The sequence below is a fragment of the Jatropha curcas genome, chromosome 1 (genome assembly GCF_041381405.1).
Source record: "Jatropha curcas cultivar XTBG-Jc1 chromosome 1, XTBG_Jcur_1.0, whole genome shotgun sequence".
In the NCBI taxonomy this organism is placed as follows: domain Eukaryota; kingdom Viridiplantae; phylum Streptophyta; class Magnoliopsida; order Malpighiales; family Euphorbiaceae; genus Jatropha; species Jatropha curcas.
The window spans coordinates 7,409,104-7,424,672 of NC_143151.1; positions in this window are offsets into that span (position 1 = coordinate 7,409,104).

The window sequence follows — 15,569 nt, forward strand, 5'->3', positions numbered from 1 at the left end:
TTTAATTTTTTTTTCCTTGTAAAAACACTCATAGATGACAGCTTTACTTAGTTTTAGTTTAGCTTAACTTGACTTGTAAGTTGAGAAGTATTAGGTAGAGAGTTAGTAAAAAGTATTTTTGTGAACTCTTGTATAAAGCTCATTTTGTTGCAATGAAATTTTGCTGTTATTCTTTCTCTTTCTTTTCATATTTCTTCAATTCTGTAATTTCTCTTCTCTAAGGCTTACAGAATTGCCGGGTTAGGTGAAAATTCACAAACTCCAGCTGAGTTTAAGAAATAGGGATTCCGTTGGATCATTAGTAATGGGTCAAGGATTCATTTTTGGACTGATGTGTGGCTAGAAGAAATCCCCTTAAAAGTGAAATACCCTCATTCATTCAGGCTTACTGTAAATAAAGAGCCCTTGGTTTGCTCTTGTGGCTCAGTGACAAATGGAAGGTGGACTTGGATTTTGGAATGGAGGAGAGCACCTAGAAGCTTTGAACAGGAATGTTGAATACAGTTGAAGGCGAAGCTTGATTCTTTAGTTCTACAGCCTGAAATTCATGACAAATAATCTAGGTCTTCGATAGAAGAGGCAAGTTTATAGTAAAAAGCCTTAATACACTATTGGAAGACAAGGAGTTGAGTGAGCAAGATATAAAATTCAACCTAAAACATATATGGAATTCTTACATTCCATCAAAAATTTCTCTTTTTGCTTGGAAAAACTTCTTAAATAAAATCCAACCAGGTTAAATTGATTTAGAAGAAAGATTATTCAAAATTTAGAGGATTGTTCTTGCCCTTTGTGTTGGACAGCAGTGGAAACTACAGATCACGTCCTTCTGAAATGCCCTTTAGCTAGAGAGGTATGGATGTTAGTGTTGGCTAAAGGGTCAAATTCTAATCTCGGAATTTTGATGATTAAAACAAAACAAATAAATTTAAAATTATGTTATTTGTACTAATATTATTTTATGCAGAATTCATATGGAAAGAAATCGTACAAGGCAAGTCCTACAAAATCCATGATGTATGTGAAGATATTTTGAAGACCCTAGTGGTTAGGTATTTAGGATGCATTGTAGGATAGAGAGAAAATTCATCTATAAGAACATAAATTAATTTTTCTCTCATCAAAAATATTTTTCTGAAATTAGATTCTTCAAAATAATTTCTTTCGTAAAAAATTCTGTTTTCGAAAATATGCTTTAAGAATCGAAATGATTTAATTACCTAAAACTAAAGAGATTTTATCTCTAAACGATTTTGGTAATAAATCATACATTATCCTTTTTCGGAAACTCCTTTGAAGATCTAAAAGAACTTAAGTTTATTCTCTTACCTAAAATGAAGGAAGATTGTATTCTTTCATTTTTAGTAAGTTGTATCTCTTCGAAAAATATTTTTCCAAATAATGCTGCTGAAAATCTTTTTGTTTAAAGGAAAGTAAAATCGTATTTTATTCTCCTACCAAAAGGATAAGATAAACTTTTGGTAACTAAGATTTTCGTATCTTCTAAATAAGGAAAGCAAATATTCTGATTTCAAAATGAAATATCCACTTTCCAGAAACAAGAGACACGAAGCTCTCTATATAAAGGAGTGTTTCACTCTTGGAACGTGGCGGAGTTTTTGCCTATTGATCACATCCTTTATCTCTCAAAACTTACTCTCTACCCCCATTTTTCTTTTCATCTTTACACTTCACGTTTTTATCTTTAAAGTGAAAAGAATTTTTATAACTACCTTTGAAAAATGGTTCTGTGTTCTAAACGATTTTCTAATCTGATAAACTGTTTTTCCTATGCTTATATGTGCATTTCTTTCTATCTATTTAGATTTTGTAATCTATAGTAGACAGGCTTTTATTTGATAAACATTTGTGTAATAGCTTAGTTTAGAAGCTATTGTGAAAGAGGTTATCAAGCAACCTTCTCCGTGAGAGAGATTCTAATGTCTTGAATTGAGTTTCTGTACTCTGCCAAAAACAGAAAGGGTTGAGGTTAACTAGAACCTTTGGACAATCTAGTGGGATAAAAGAGTAGATCTAGGTGTTGGTTTGTCTCTTACCCTTGAAAAGAGATAACATAGTTGAGGATCTCAAGATGAGTCTTGGGGAGTGGATGTAGGCGAGTTAGTGCCGAACCACTATAAATCACTGTGTTTATCTTTTCTAATTCCTGAAGTTTTGCTTGATACTGCTTTACTTACACTTCTGTTTATATTTTAGAAATGCTAAAGTTGTAAATGTTTTGATGTTCTAAAACTGGAATAAGTCTTATCTTCTCTGAATATTAGAACTCTGAAATTCTGATAAGTGAATATATCAAGTTCTAAACAGTTATTCTATTTATAGTATATTTCACTACTTGGGTTTCTAATCTGTTTTCTAAACCTGGTTAAGTCTCTGTGAAGCAGTTCTAATTAATAGCTGCACTTTGCATAGTCTTTCTATTCTTTATAAATAGAACATTGTGAGGAAGTTCTAATTCATAGTCTATTCTCACAAGTTTTTTGTTTTTCCGCTGCACTTAGAATTCTATATTTTGTTTTAAAATTCTAAAATTTATATCTGTTTTTAGAAAACCCAATTCACGCCCCCCCTCTTGGGTTGTGCCATACATATACGGGACCCACAATCTGGTATCAGAGACTTGGCTCTTGACTTACCAAAGCTTAACTGCTTAAGAGATAAGATCCCATAACAACCCCACTTCCTCTTACTTCTTTAGAAGGACAATCTGTTTCTAGACCTCCTTTGTTTAATGGTTCTAATTACTCTTATTGGAAAACTAGAATGGAGAATTTCATGAAATCAGTTGATATAAACTACTGGAGGAATGTTATCGCTGGTCCTCGTATTCCCATAAAAGTTGTAGGAGATGAGATTGTTAGAAAAACAGAAGAAGAATATACAGATGCTGATTGGAATGATATTGCTATAAATACAAAAGCTATTAATATTCTTCATTGTGCTTTAGATGCAACAGAATACAACAAAGTGTCTGGATGTAAATCTGCAGCAGAAGTTTGGGAAAAACTTAAAGTCACCTATGAGGGTACAGATAGAGTTAAGGAATCCAGAATAAATATCCTTTGGAGAGAATATGAAATGTTTAGTATGAAAGAAGGAGAAACTGTTGCAGAGTTAAATTCTAGATTTACTAATATAGTTAATCCTTTGAGAACTCTCGGTAAGGAAATTTCAGAAGATGAGCTTGTTAAGAAAATCCTTAGAATTCTACCTAGAAAATGAGATTCTATAGGAACTGTCATGAATTACAAAGAGACTCCCGTCACTTATGATTATCTTATAGGAGCTCTTGTTTCAGAAGAAATGAAATCTTCTTTGACTATAGAAGATAAGAAAAAGAAAGGACTGGCTTTGAGAGTAGATTCTAGTGAAGAAAGTTCTTTTGATCTTGATAGTGATGATTTAGCACTGGTTGCTATAAGATTTAAAAAGTTCTATAGAAAGAGTGGAAGGCCACAGAAAAAGTTTAACAAAAAGAACTTTCCACCCAAGAATGGGAACTTACCAAAGAAAGAACCTTCTGAAGTGGTTTGTTATGAATGCAACAAACCTGGACATATCAAGCCTAATTGTCCTAAATTGAAAAAGAAGTCAATAAAAGAGAAGCTGAAGCAGGCTTTTGTTGCTGCATGGAGTGATTCAGATGATTCCAATCCTGAAAGCCATAGTGATCAAGAAGAAATTGCTAATATCTGTCTAATGGCTACTATCGATTCTGAATCCAAAGAAATCAGTACTCTGACTCCAACACAGGAAGTTGAAATCAACGAAACAAATGCAATGGTCCAGAAGCATGAAGAAAGCACTGTAAGTATTTCTGAACCTGAATCAGAAAATGATCTTCTAAATACTTACAATAATCTTTGCAATGAGTTTGAAAAGCTTGTTAGAAAGCATAAAGTTCTAAAGAAAGATTTCAAAAAGTTAAAATCTAAAAGTAATCATTTAAAAGATGCTTTTTATCAAGAAGTTACAAGCAAAGATCTTATCATAGAAATCAAAGATCTTAAAAATTGTAAAAATCGATTTTCTGAAAATCTGATACATCTTGAAGAAAAATGTAAAAATATGAATTCTGAAAATGAATCTTTGAAAACTGAGATTAGAATTCTAAAATCAATTTCAGAATCGCTTTCTAAAGAGAAGACAAGTCCTAGCTATGATAGCATTTCTAAACTGAATCGTGTTTCTAATAAGAAAAATGCTGTTTCTAATGTAGTGAATTTAGAATATCAAAGTTTCAACAGAAAGAAAAATCATAGTGCACCTGTTACCACTAACCCTCCAGGACCCAATATGAGTTGGGTACCTAAATCTGCTTGATCTTTTCAGGTGTGCCTAAGGAGCGAGCTGAAAACAGAGATGTGGTACATGGACAGCGCTTGCTCTAAGCATATGACTGGTGATAGAAAGAAGTTCACCAGATTAGAAAAGAAAAAGGGAGGTACAGTAAGATTTGGAGACTAAGCAAAAGGTAAAATCGTTGGTATTGGTGTGGTAGGTTCTAATCCTTCAATAGAAGATGTATGCTTAGTCGAAGGATTACATTACAACTTGTTAAGTGTTAGTCAGATTTGTGATAAAAATAGAAGAGTGATCTTTGAACCTTCTCATTGTGAAGTTCAGAATATGCATGATAATAAAACCTTATTCGTTGGAAAAAGGTTTGGAAATATATACCTAGTAGATCTCTCTGATATGCATAACCAGGATATATGTTTAGTTTCTATTGATAATTCTAGTTGGTTATGGCATAGAAGACTTGGACATGCAAGCATGCACCTTATTTCTAAACTGTCAAAGAAAGATTTGGTTCATGGTTTGCCAAAGTTGAAATTTGAAAAAGATCACATTTGTGATGCTTGTCAAATGGGCAAACAAACCAGAACATCATTTAAATCCAAGGGCATGGTTTCTACTTCTAGACCTTTAGAATTACTGCACCTTGATCTATTTGGTCCAATTACTCCTTCTAGTCTTAGAGGAAAATTCTATGCATTTGTTATTGTAGATGATTACTCTAGATTCACCTGGATACTCTTCCTTAAAAATAAGGATGAGTCATATGACATGTTTGTTCATCTTTGCAAGCGAATACAAAACGAGAAAGGATACAACATTACAGCAATTAGAAGTGATCATGGAGGAGAATTTGAAAATCAGAAATTCGATACTTTTTGCAACGAGTTAGGAATCTTCCATAACTTCTCAGCACCTAGAACACCCCAACAAAATGGAGTAGTGGAACACAAGAATAGAACACTTCAGAAATGGCTAGAACCATGCTAAGTGATTCTAAACTACCAAAGTATTTCTGGGCAGAAGCAGTTAACACTGCCTGTTATATTCTAAATAGAGCTTTGGTAAGATCTAAACTTAAAAAGACTCCATATGAGCTATACAAAGGTAGAAAACCAAATATTGGTTATTTTCACATTTTTGGGTGCAAATGTTTTATTCTAGATAACAAGAAAAATCATCTTGCTAAGTTTGATGCTAAATCTTATGAAGGTATTTTTCTAGGATATTCTAGTAATAGTAAAGCATATAGAGTATTTAATAAAAAGACTCTAGTTGTAGAAGAATCTATTCATGTTGTGTTTGATGAAACTGACTCTACATCTAGAACATTAGAAAATGATGATGTTGTAGATTCTAATCATGAAAAGCAGAATGAGCAATCAGAACAACTAGAACAGCCAGAAAATGATCAAAACATCAATAGGCAGGCTGAACCAGAAGTAGAACATGAAGATCAGAATCTGGTTGAAAGTCAAATGCCAGAAACAGAAAATGAAGATTCTCAATTACCAAAAGAATGGCGATTTCATAAGTATCATCCTCAAGAAGACATTATGGATAATCCCTCAGAAAGGATGATGACTAGAGCTCAACTTAGAAGATATTTTGGTAATGTTGCTTTCGTTTCTCAATTAGAACCTAAAAATTTAGAAGATGCTCAAAATGATGAAAGTTGGATTCTTGCTATGCAAGAAGAGCTGAATCAATTTGAGATAAACCAAGTTTGAAAACTTGTTTCTAGACCTAAAAACCATTCTGTTATTGGAACAAAATGGGTGTTTAGAAATAAGCTTGATGAACAAGGTAACGTTGTAAGAAATAAAGCAAGATTAGTGGCTCAAGGGTACAACCAAGAGGAAGGCATCGATTTTGATGAGACCTTTGCCCCGGTTGCTAGACTTGAGGCCATTAGAATGGTTTGTGCATTTGCATGTTTTAAAAACTTCATGTTGTATCAAAGGGATGTGAAAAATGCTTTTCTAAATGGTTTTCTAAATGAAGAAGTGTATGTAGAACAACCTCTTGGTTTTGAAATTTTTGATAAACCTAATCATGTTTACAAACTTACTAAATCTCTTTATGGTTTAAAGCAAGCTCCTAGAGCTTGGTATGAAAGATTGAGTAAGTTTCTATTAGAAAATGGTTTTTCAAGAGGAAAGGTTGATACAACACTATTTATTAAAAATAAAGCACATGATATTCTAGTTGTACAAATTTATGTTGATGACCTAATCTTTGGTTCTACTAATGATCTTCTTTGTAAGGAATTTTCTAAGATTATGCAGGGTGAGTTCGAAATGAGTATGATGGGAGAATTAAACTTCTTCCTTGGACTTCAAATCAAACAATGTGAAAATGGAATTTTCATTAATTAAGAAAAGTATACTAGAGAATGTTGAAACGATTCAAAATGGAAAATGCCAAGGTATGTAGTACACCAATGAGTCCATCGTCAAAATTAGAAAAAGATGAAAAAGGTAAGGATGTGGATATCAAGCTGTTTAGAAGTATGATTGGTTCTTTGCTATATCTAACGGCAAGCAGACCAGACATACACTTTAGTGTTTGTCTATGTGCTAGATTTCAATCGTGTCCCAAAGAATCTCATTTAATTGCTGTAAAAAGAATATTAAGATATCTTTGTGGAACTTCTAATCTGGGTCTGTGGTATTCTAAAGGTGATACATTTGATCTTGTTGGGTATAGTGATTCTGATTTTGCAGGAAGCAGATAGATAGAAAAAGCACGTCTGGGACTTGTCAATTTCTGGGTAGCGCCTTGTATCATGGTTTAGCAAAAACAGACATCTGTTGCTCTTTCTACTGCAGAAGCAGAATATGTTGCTACTGGAAGTTGTGTTGCACAAGTTCTATGGATCAAACAACAGTTGGCAGACTATGGACTGAAATTAGAAACAGTGCCAATCAAGTGTGACAACATAAGCGCCATCAATTTATCTAAAATCCAGTTCAGCATTCTAGAACCAAGCATATAGAACTCAGATCACTTCACATACGTGATCATGTACAAAAAGGTGACATAGTAATTGAGTTCATTCCTACAGAAAAGCAATTGGCAGATATCTTTACTAAACCTTTGAATGAAAGTCAATTCTGCTCAATTAGAAGAGAACTTGGTATGTTAGTTCTAAACTCGTAACTTTAGAACTCTGTAAGTATGTTCTAAACTGCTTTCTATATTCGAAAATGAAAGACTTGCTATGTTCTAATTTTGTTCTGTGTGAAAACATTTTTGTCTAAAAGAAACGCATATGCTTGATATGACTTTCTAATGTCATATCAGAATCTTGCTTTAGACTAAATCCAAAAACAGTTAATTTATTGTGTGTTTTTTTTATTAGTTTTTAGTGCTTTGGCGGTTTTATTTTTTATTTTATTTCTTTTATTCTATTTGTCGTTTTGAATTCCTTTAAAAACTGTTCTTTATTTTCTTCCGCCACTTAAGTGTCTTGTTTTTCATTAACTGCTTCATATTCCTATCGCTTTCTTACTAACAAAACCCTAAGCTGCTCTGTGTTCGAAAATCTCAACAATGGCCGAATCAAGTTCCACCTCCTCATCCGATTCCTTAACTGAGCAAGAACTTCAACTCCTGAAAAAGCTTTCAAAGAATATGAGCAAAAAGAGTCGAAACAGAAAAAGCAGAAGAGGAACCAAAGAAGAAAAACCGAAACTGCTACTTCAAAGAAACAAGCAGTTAGGGCACGCGACAAAGGTAAATCTGTCCTCTCACCATATCCTCTCATGCGTTCATATGTGATTGATTGGAAATTCTTTGGTAGTAATGAGTTTGATTTAAGGAACTCTTTGAGTTTCAAGGATGGATGAGTTTCTTGTTTAAAGACGTGTTATGAAGTTTAGTTAAAGAGTTCTACGGCTCTCTTAAAGTTAGTGGAACAGAGTCGATCTCTGTTAAGCTTAAGGGTGAGATCAAAGCGTTGTCTTACGCTGACTTGGGAAATTTTTGATGTGCCAAATACTGGGTCTAGGGTGACAAAATTAAGGATATTTCTAGGGTAGTGATTATAAAAAGGAAGAATTGTGAAGAAGATTGTAAAAAGGGTTCTGCAGACAAACGGTGCAATGAATGCTCAAACCTGACAGATAGTATGAAATGGCTGTACAAACTATTGTACATTACATTTATCCCAAGAGTGCCTCACTCACATATGTGAACCAGGTTGAGTTGTGCATAATGTGGCACATAGTTGAGAAGAAACCTCTCAACCTATGTCATATTATTTGACAAGATGCAGAACAACCCTAAGAAGTTGCCCTACGGAATGATACTTACAAGTGTTTGAGTTTCTAATGTTGATTTAAGGAGAGTGATGGTCTATGTTCAAAGGGACAGTGGGTCAAAAATGAAAGATGAAGAAGGAGGAGAAGAGAAGGAGAAAGAAGAGAGAAAAGAGAAGGGAAAAGAAGAGATGAAAAAGAAAAGAAAGTGAAAAGAGAAGTTGGAAAGTGAGAAGAAAAGGAAAGAAAAGAAGAGTTGAGAAAAAGAAGAAGAGAGAGACAAAGGAAAAGCAAAGTTAGGAGAAAAGAAGAAGAGAAGAAAAGAGGAGGAAGCAGAGAAGAAGAAGAAGAAAAGTCAGAGAAAAAGAAAAGAAAGAAGAAAAGAGAAGAGAGAAGAGAAGAGAGAAAGAGAGAAGAAGAAAAGAAATTAGAAGAAGAAAGAAGAGGAGACAGAAAAAGAGAAAGCTGGTGAAAAAAGCAGAATTAGAGAAGAGAAGAAAAGAAAGAAAAAGGAGTCTGAAGATGGAAAAAGGAAAGAAAGTGAGGAAGTCAGTGATGCTGAGACAAAAAGCTAGAAATAAGTGATGAAGAGAAATCTACTGAGGTTAAAACAAAGAAAGAATCTAAGATGTTATCAGCTCAAAGGAGTAGGGAAGCTATGCTAGGAAGGATGGAAGAGAGCTAATAGAAGAGCATAACAAGGAATTGATGAGGCAATAAAATATTGCAAGACTGTGATTGGACAGAATCAGTCTCTCATTGAGACTTGGAAAGAATGAAGGATGTGAATGAAAGGAAATTAGGTACTCTAAAAGTTAAAGGAACACCCTATACTCCTACCTCAGAGAAACCAAAGAGGGTCAAGCACACTGCTGGCAAACATAGGACTCATGGAAGAAAGCCTCCATTGCATCCGTCTTCAAAAAGGCCAGAAAGTTCTTTGAAACTGCTCCAGCTCAGAATTTGAGAAGTTCTAAGAGACTTAGAACTGATCTAAGCCTCTCTAATCAGTCTTTATGTGTTGTGAAATATTTTTGCTTATCTTTGTAGGTTATATTGTTGGAATTCTATTCTAATTTTCTTTTATTATGCTGACCTTTTTCTAACCCTTTTGTATGATGACAAAAAGGGGGAGAACGCAGGTATTTTAGTGGTATTTTGGTACGTACTTGGTGACCAAAGTACTTATATCTTGTTATCTTCTAATATGTGATGCTTATTTTATGATTCATGATTTTCTATATCTATATGTTCTATTTCTTCTATTTTGGTGAGCTATATGATAAGCTGAGTGTTTTTAGAACTTAGATTCTTATTCTAACGATGTTCTGTAGGTTGGACATAAGATTTTTGCTCTATTTCTAATATCAGTTTCTATTCTATTCTTTTGCTCTGATCATATGCTCTAATTATTAGAACTTAGAATGTCATGTCTCTCTTTGCTAGTTCTAATACTTGCTCTGATTATTAGAACTTAGAATACCTTGCCTTTTTTTTTGTTCTAAAATCAGTTTTCTAAAATGTTCCTAGTTCTAATTTTCACAAATATTTTATTGCATCTATTCAAGGGGAGCAAAATACATGTTCTAATTTCATTCATATTAAGATCTTTTGGCATGATTAGAACTTATATGCATAAAATTTAGGGGGAGCACATGTTTTATGTTTGCAAAATTTATTGGTTTTGTCAACATCAAAAAGGGGGAGATTGTTGGCTCAAGGGTCAATTTCTAATCTCGGAATTTTGATGATTAAAACAAAACAAATAAATTTAAAATTATGTTATTTGTGCTAATATTATTTTATGCAGAATTTCTTATGGAAAGAAAACGAACAAGGCTATATAGTGCGTGAAGATATCCGAAGATCTAGTGGTTAGGTATTTAGGATACATTGTAGAATAGAGAGAAAATTCATATACAAGCACATAAATTAATTTTTTCTTTCATCAAAAATATTTTTCGAAATTAGATTCTTCAAAAATAAACTCTCTTATTTGTTTTCGAAAAATATTCTTTAAAGTCAAAATGATTCAATTACCTAAAATTAAAGAGATTATGTCTCTAACGATTTTGGTAATAAATCATACACTTTCTTTTTCGGAAATTCTTTTGAAGATCTAAAGAATTTTAATTTATTCTCTTACCTAAAATGAAGAAAGATTGTATCTTTTCGTTTTTAGTAAGTAGTATCTCTTCGAAAAATATTTTCCAAATAATGCTTTCGAAAATCTTTACGTTTAAAGGAAAGTAAAATCGTCTTTTATTCTCTTACCAAAAAGGATAAAATAAATTTTTGGTAACTAAGATTTTCGTATCTTCTAAATAAGGAAAGCAAATATTCTGATTTCAAAATGAAATATCCACTTTCCAAAAGCAAGAGACACGAAGCTCTCTCTATAATGGAATTCTTCACACTTTGAACGTGAGGAAGAAAGAGTTTTCGTTTTAAGAGTATTCACCTATTGATCACATCTTTTGACTCTCAAAACTTACTCTCTACCCCCATTTTTCTTTTCATCTTTACACTTAACGTTTTTATCTTTAAAGTGAAAAGAAATTTTTTTAACTACTTTTGAAAAACGGTTCTGTGTTCTAAACGATTTTCTAATCTGATAAATTATTTTCCTGTACTTATATTTGCATTTTTTTCTGTCTATTTAGATTCTGTAATTTAGTAGACAGGTTTTTATTTGATAAACATTTGTGTAATAGCTTAGGTTAGAAGCTATTGTGAAAGAGGTTATCAAGCGACCTTCTCCGTGAGAGAGATTATAATGTCTTGAATTGAGTTTCTGTACTCTGCCAAAAACAGAAAGGGTTGAGGTTAGCTAGAACCTTTGGAAAATCTAGTGGGATAAAGGATAGGCATGGCCGGTTCAATGAACCGCCGGTTCGAGATGTTTAAAATTTTGAACCGGAACCGACCCTTGAACCTCCAGTTCCGGTTCCGGCACGGTTCAGCACGGTTCCGGCGAACCGATGGTTCAAATTACGGTTCCGATTCGGTTCCGGCATTACGCAAATTTTTAAAAAAAAATAAAATTTTGATTCCGAATTCATGAATAAATAATAATTTTAAAATGTTTAAATTTTATTAACTAAATAAATTATTATAAAATTTTAAAACAAAAACTTCTATTAACGTAGAACTATTATTACATTAAATTTACAAATTTTGCTAACTCACTAATATAGAAAATTATAATTTTTTTATTTTGGGCTTGAATTAAATTAAAATTGAAAAATTTTAATTTAATTGCCTACGTATCCTCTTGAAAATTAGAGAAAATCAAAGCCCACGTAGTTCTTTTTTTTTATTACATTGGAAAATAACCTCCCAATTATTACAATTAATTTTAGTCATCGGTGCCACTAGTCCCCGTTAATGAGTCGGAATCATCATCATCGCTTGAATTTTGCTTCTTGAGTTCTCAATGCCGCTCTAGTCCAATCGTCAACACACTCTTGCATTTCCACATTATTTGGGATAATCTTGACCGTGCTGGATCTAAAATTTGTCCACCCGCACTAAAAGCTTGTTCCACTGCAACAGTAGAAATTGGACAAGCAAGAATATCTTTTGCAATTGAAGCTAAGACTGGAAAGCGATTTGCATGCTTTTTCCACCAACCCAAAATATCAAATTTTGTTGGGTCTTCATCCGCATCATCACCTAAAAACTCAAAATCTGTGCTAATTATGTCTCAATTTCTGTGTATGAATGTGGACCCTCCTTGATTTTTTTGAAACATTTTGCATGAAGGTAAATTGTGTAGAATGAAATTTAGCGGATTGTGTAGTTTGTGGATCTGATACTTGAGGAAGGGAGATACTAATTTAGAATACTCATCATACAATTGACGGACATACCTTAAAATTATTAGTAAGAGAAAAATAATCTGCCTCAATATTAAAAGATCCATAATAAAGACGAAAAAATTCTTGTAATGCAACTAACTTAAATCTAGGAAAAAAAAAACAACTAAATTTAAATCCGGAATTTCAGTATAATATTTTAACCATTTAGTTTTCATCATGAATATACATTCTTGTAAATCATCATCATTTTCATTTTCAATTATGGCACTACTTATGGCCAAACAATGAAATGGAAATAAATGGGAGGTAGGATAATAAACACCACTAAAAATTCTCGTACAATTTTCAAAAACTTGCAAAATATCTAATATTTTTTTACAAATAGTCCAATTGGTTGGATAAAGTTGAAAATGTGATGCATGCAATTGCATAAATGAAGAAAGAATATCTTTATATTCATAAGACTCATTTAACATTTTATAAGTTGAATTCCACCTTGTAGGAATATCTCTTGAAAATTTTTTATATTTTTTTCCCATAGAGTGACAAAAATTTTTAAATTCTTTTCTACATATCCATGTGTCCATAAATGATTTAAAGCATTTTTTATTGGACGTAAAAATACATTTAATGTTGTTAATGCATCTTGAACACATAAATTTAAAATATGACATGCACATCTAGTGTGAAAAAATTGTCCACCAAAGTTAGGTTGACAAAGAGTTTTTAATTCATTTATTGATGTCGTATTGCACTGGCATTATCAAAACCAATTGTAAAAATTTTTTTAGTCAAACCATATTCTTCTAAAATAATATTTAACATGGTAAAAATATTATGCGGGTGTGAGAGTCATCAAAAACTCTAAGTGCAATAATTCTTTTTTCAAGTTTCCATTCAATCCAATGGGATGTAACACCCATATAAGAATGAGTTTGCCAAGCATCACACCAAATATCACAACAAATGGCAATTTTACCATTAAAATTTGCAAATAAATTTTTTAAAATTTCTTTTTCTTTTAAATAAATAGATAAAATAGTCCTTTTAAGTGTATTCCTAGGTATCTTTTTTGCTAAAGGATTTAATGCTTTTTTACAATAGTTATTAAATCCAATTTTTTCACCAAATGAAAAAGATAATCGTTCCATACAAACCATTTTAGCCATTTCAATTTTATTAGTTTCATCACTATATTTAAATAGAGGAGTGTTAGGATCACCATACCTTGATTACGATAATTGAGTTTGAGTTACATCCATTCCTACCTCACTTGGATGATGTGATTTTAAATGCCTATTGAGAGTGCCATAGCCTCCTCCAAGCTTGAATGCATATTCTTTTTTGCAATAATTACATCGAACCGCATTGATTTCTCCATTATCTTGAACAATTTTTGCAAAGTGCTTCTTGAAAATATCTGATTTTGGTGGTTTACCTATTGAAATATTAGGAGATATTGCTTCTTGTGGTGAAAAATCAATCAATGGATCGTTTGAATCAATTTCTTCCACGCTTTGAGCAACTCGCTTTCCCTTGGAGCTTTGTGAATTGTGTGCCATAATTTTAAATGGAATTATGGAAAAAAAATGAATAAATGGAATATGAAATTAATGGAATTTAGAATTGGATGTATGAAAATAAAGCAATATTAAGAAGAGGAGAGATAGGATATAATTGGTTGTGAAAAAAAATAATCAATCATCATATTTATACATATTTTTCATTTATGTAGTTTCCCAAATTGTCCCTTATAACAGAAAAAAAAATTATATTTTTGGATAATTTAGTAAATTATAATAAATGAATAAAATTTATTTACCAAAACTAAAAAATTAAATGTCATTGACACCTCAAACTACTGACTAGCCGTTTGAACCTTGAAAAAAATTGTGTAAAAAAAAAAGGTTCAAACGGCTAATTAAGTGATGTTTTTTTATAAATGATGATGTTTTATAAAAGGTTCAATGATGATGTTTTTTTCACTACTTTTTATAAATTAAGTATTATTGCAACAAATAATTTTGTTTGTGAATCAGGTTCGAACCGGACCGAAACCGCCGGTTCCGGGCCGGTTCAGGTTCATTTTTTAACATTCACATGAACCTTAACCGGCCCTTGAACCGCCGATTCCGGTTCAAAATTTTGAACTGCCGGTTTCGGTTCGTCTACAGTACGGTTCAGTTCCGGTTCGATTTCGGTTAGAACCGAACCGGTGGCCATGCCTAATAAAGGATAGATCTAGGTGTTGATCTATTGCCTTGTACTATTGGTTTGTCTCCTACCCTTGAAAGAGATAACATAGTTGAGGATCTTAAGATGAGTCTTGGGGAGTGGATGTAGGCGAGTTAGTGCCGAACCACTATAAATCACTGTGTTAATCTTTTCAATTTCTGAAGTTTTGTAATACCGCTTTATTTACACTTCTGTTTATATTTTAGAAATGCTAAAGTTGTTAATGATTCTGATGTTCTAAAACTGAAATAGGTCTTGTCTTCTCTGAACATTAGAACTCTGGAATTCTGATAAGTGAATATACCAAGTTCTAAACAGTTCTTCTATTTACAGTATATCTCACTACTTGGGTTTCTAATTAGTTTTCTAAACCTGATTAAGGCTCTGTGAAGCAGTTCTAATTTCAATAATTGTCTCTTACACAGTCTTATATGATTTTCTAAACTTTATGAGGAAGTTCTAAATACAATAGCTTTTCGTCATAAAGAAGTTCTAATATTGAATAAGACATTGTGAAGCAGTTCTAATTAATAGCTGCACTTTGCATAGTCTTTCTATTCTTTATAAATAGAACATTGTGAGGAAGTTCTAATCCATATTCTATTCTCACAAGTTCTATGTTTTTTCGCTGCACTTAGAATTCTATATTTTGTTTTAAAATTCTAAAATATTTTTAGAAAACCCAATTCACCCCCCCTCTTGGGTTGTACCATACATATACGGGACCCACACCAATCACATTTACAGGGGGAGCCGTGTTGTGGCAGTCAAGATTACTGAAGCATGCAAGGAGTTGCTGTGGTTGAAGAAATTCTTGAATGAACTCGGAATTCATCAAGAAAGGTATCAGATATTTTACGACAGTCAAAGCTCAATTCACCTTGGAAAGAATTCCTCCTTCCATTCAAGATCAAAACACATTGGTGTTAGA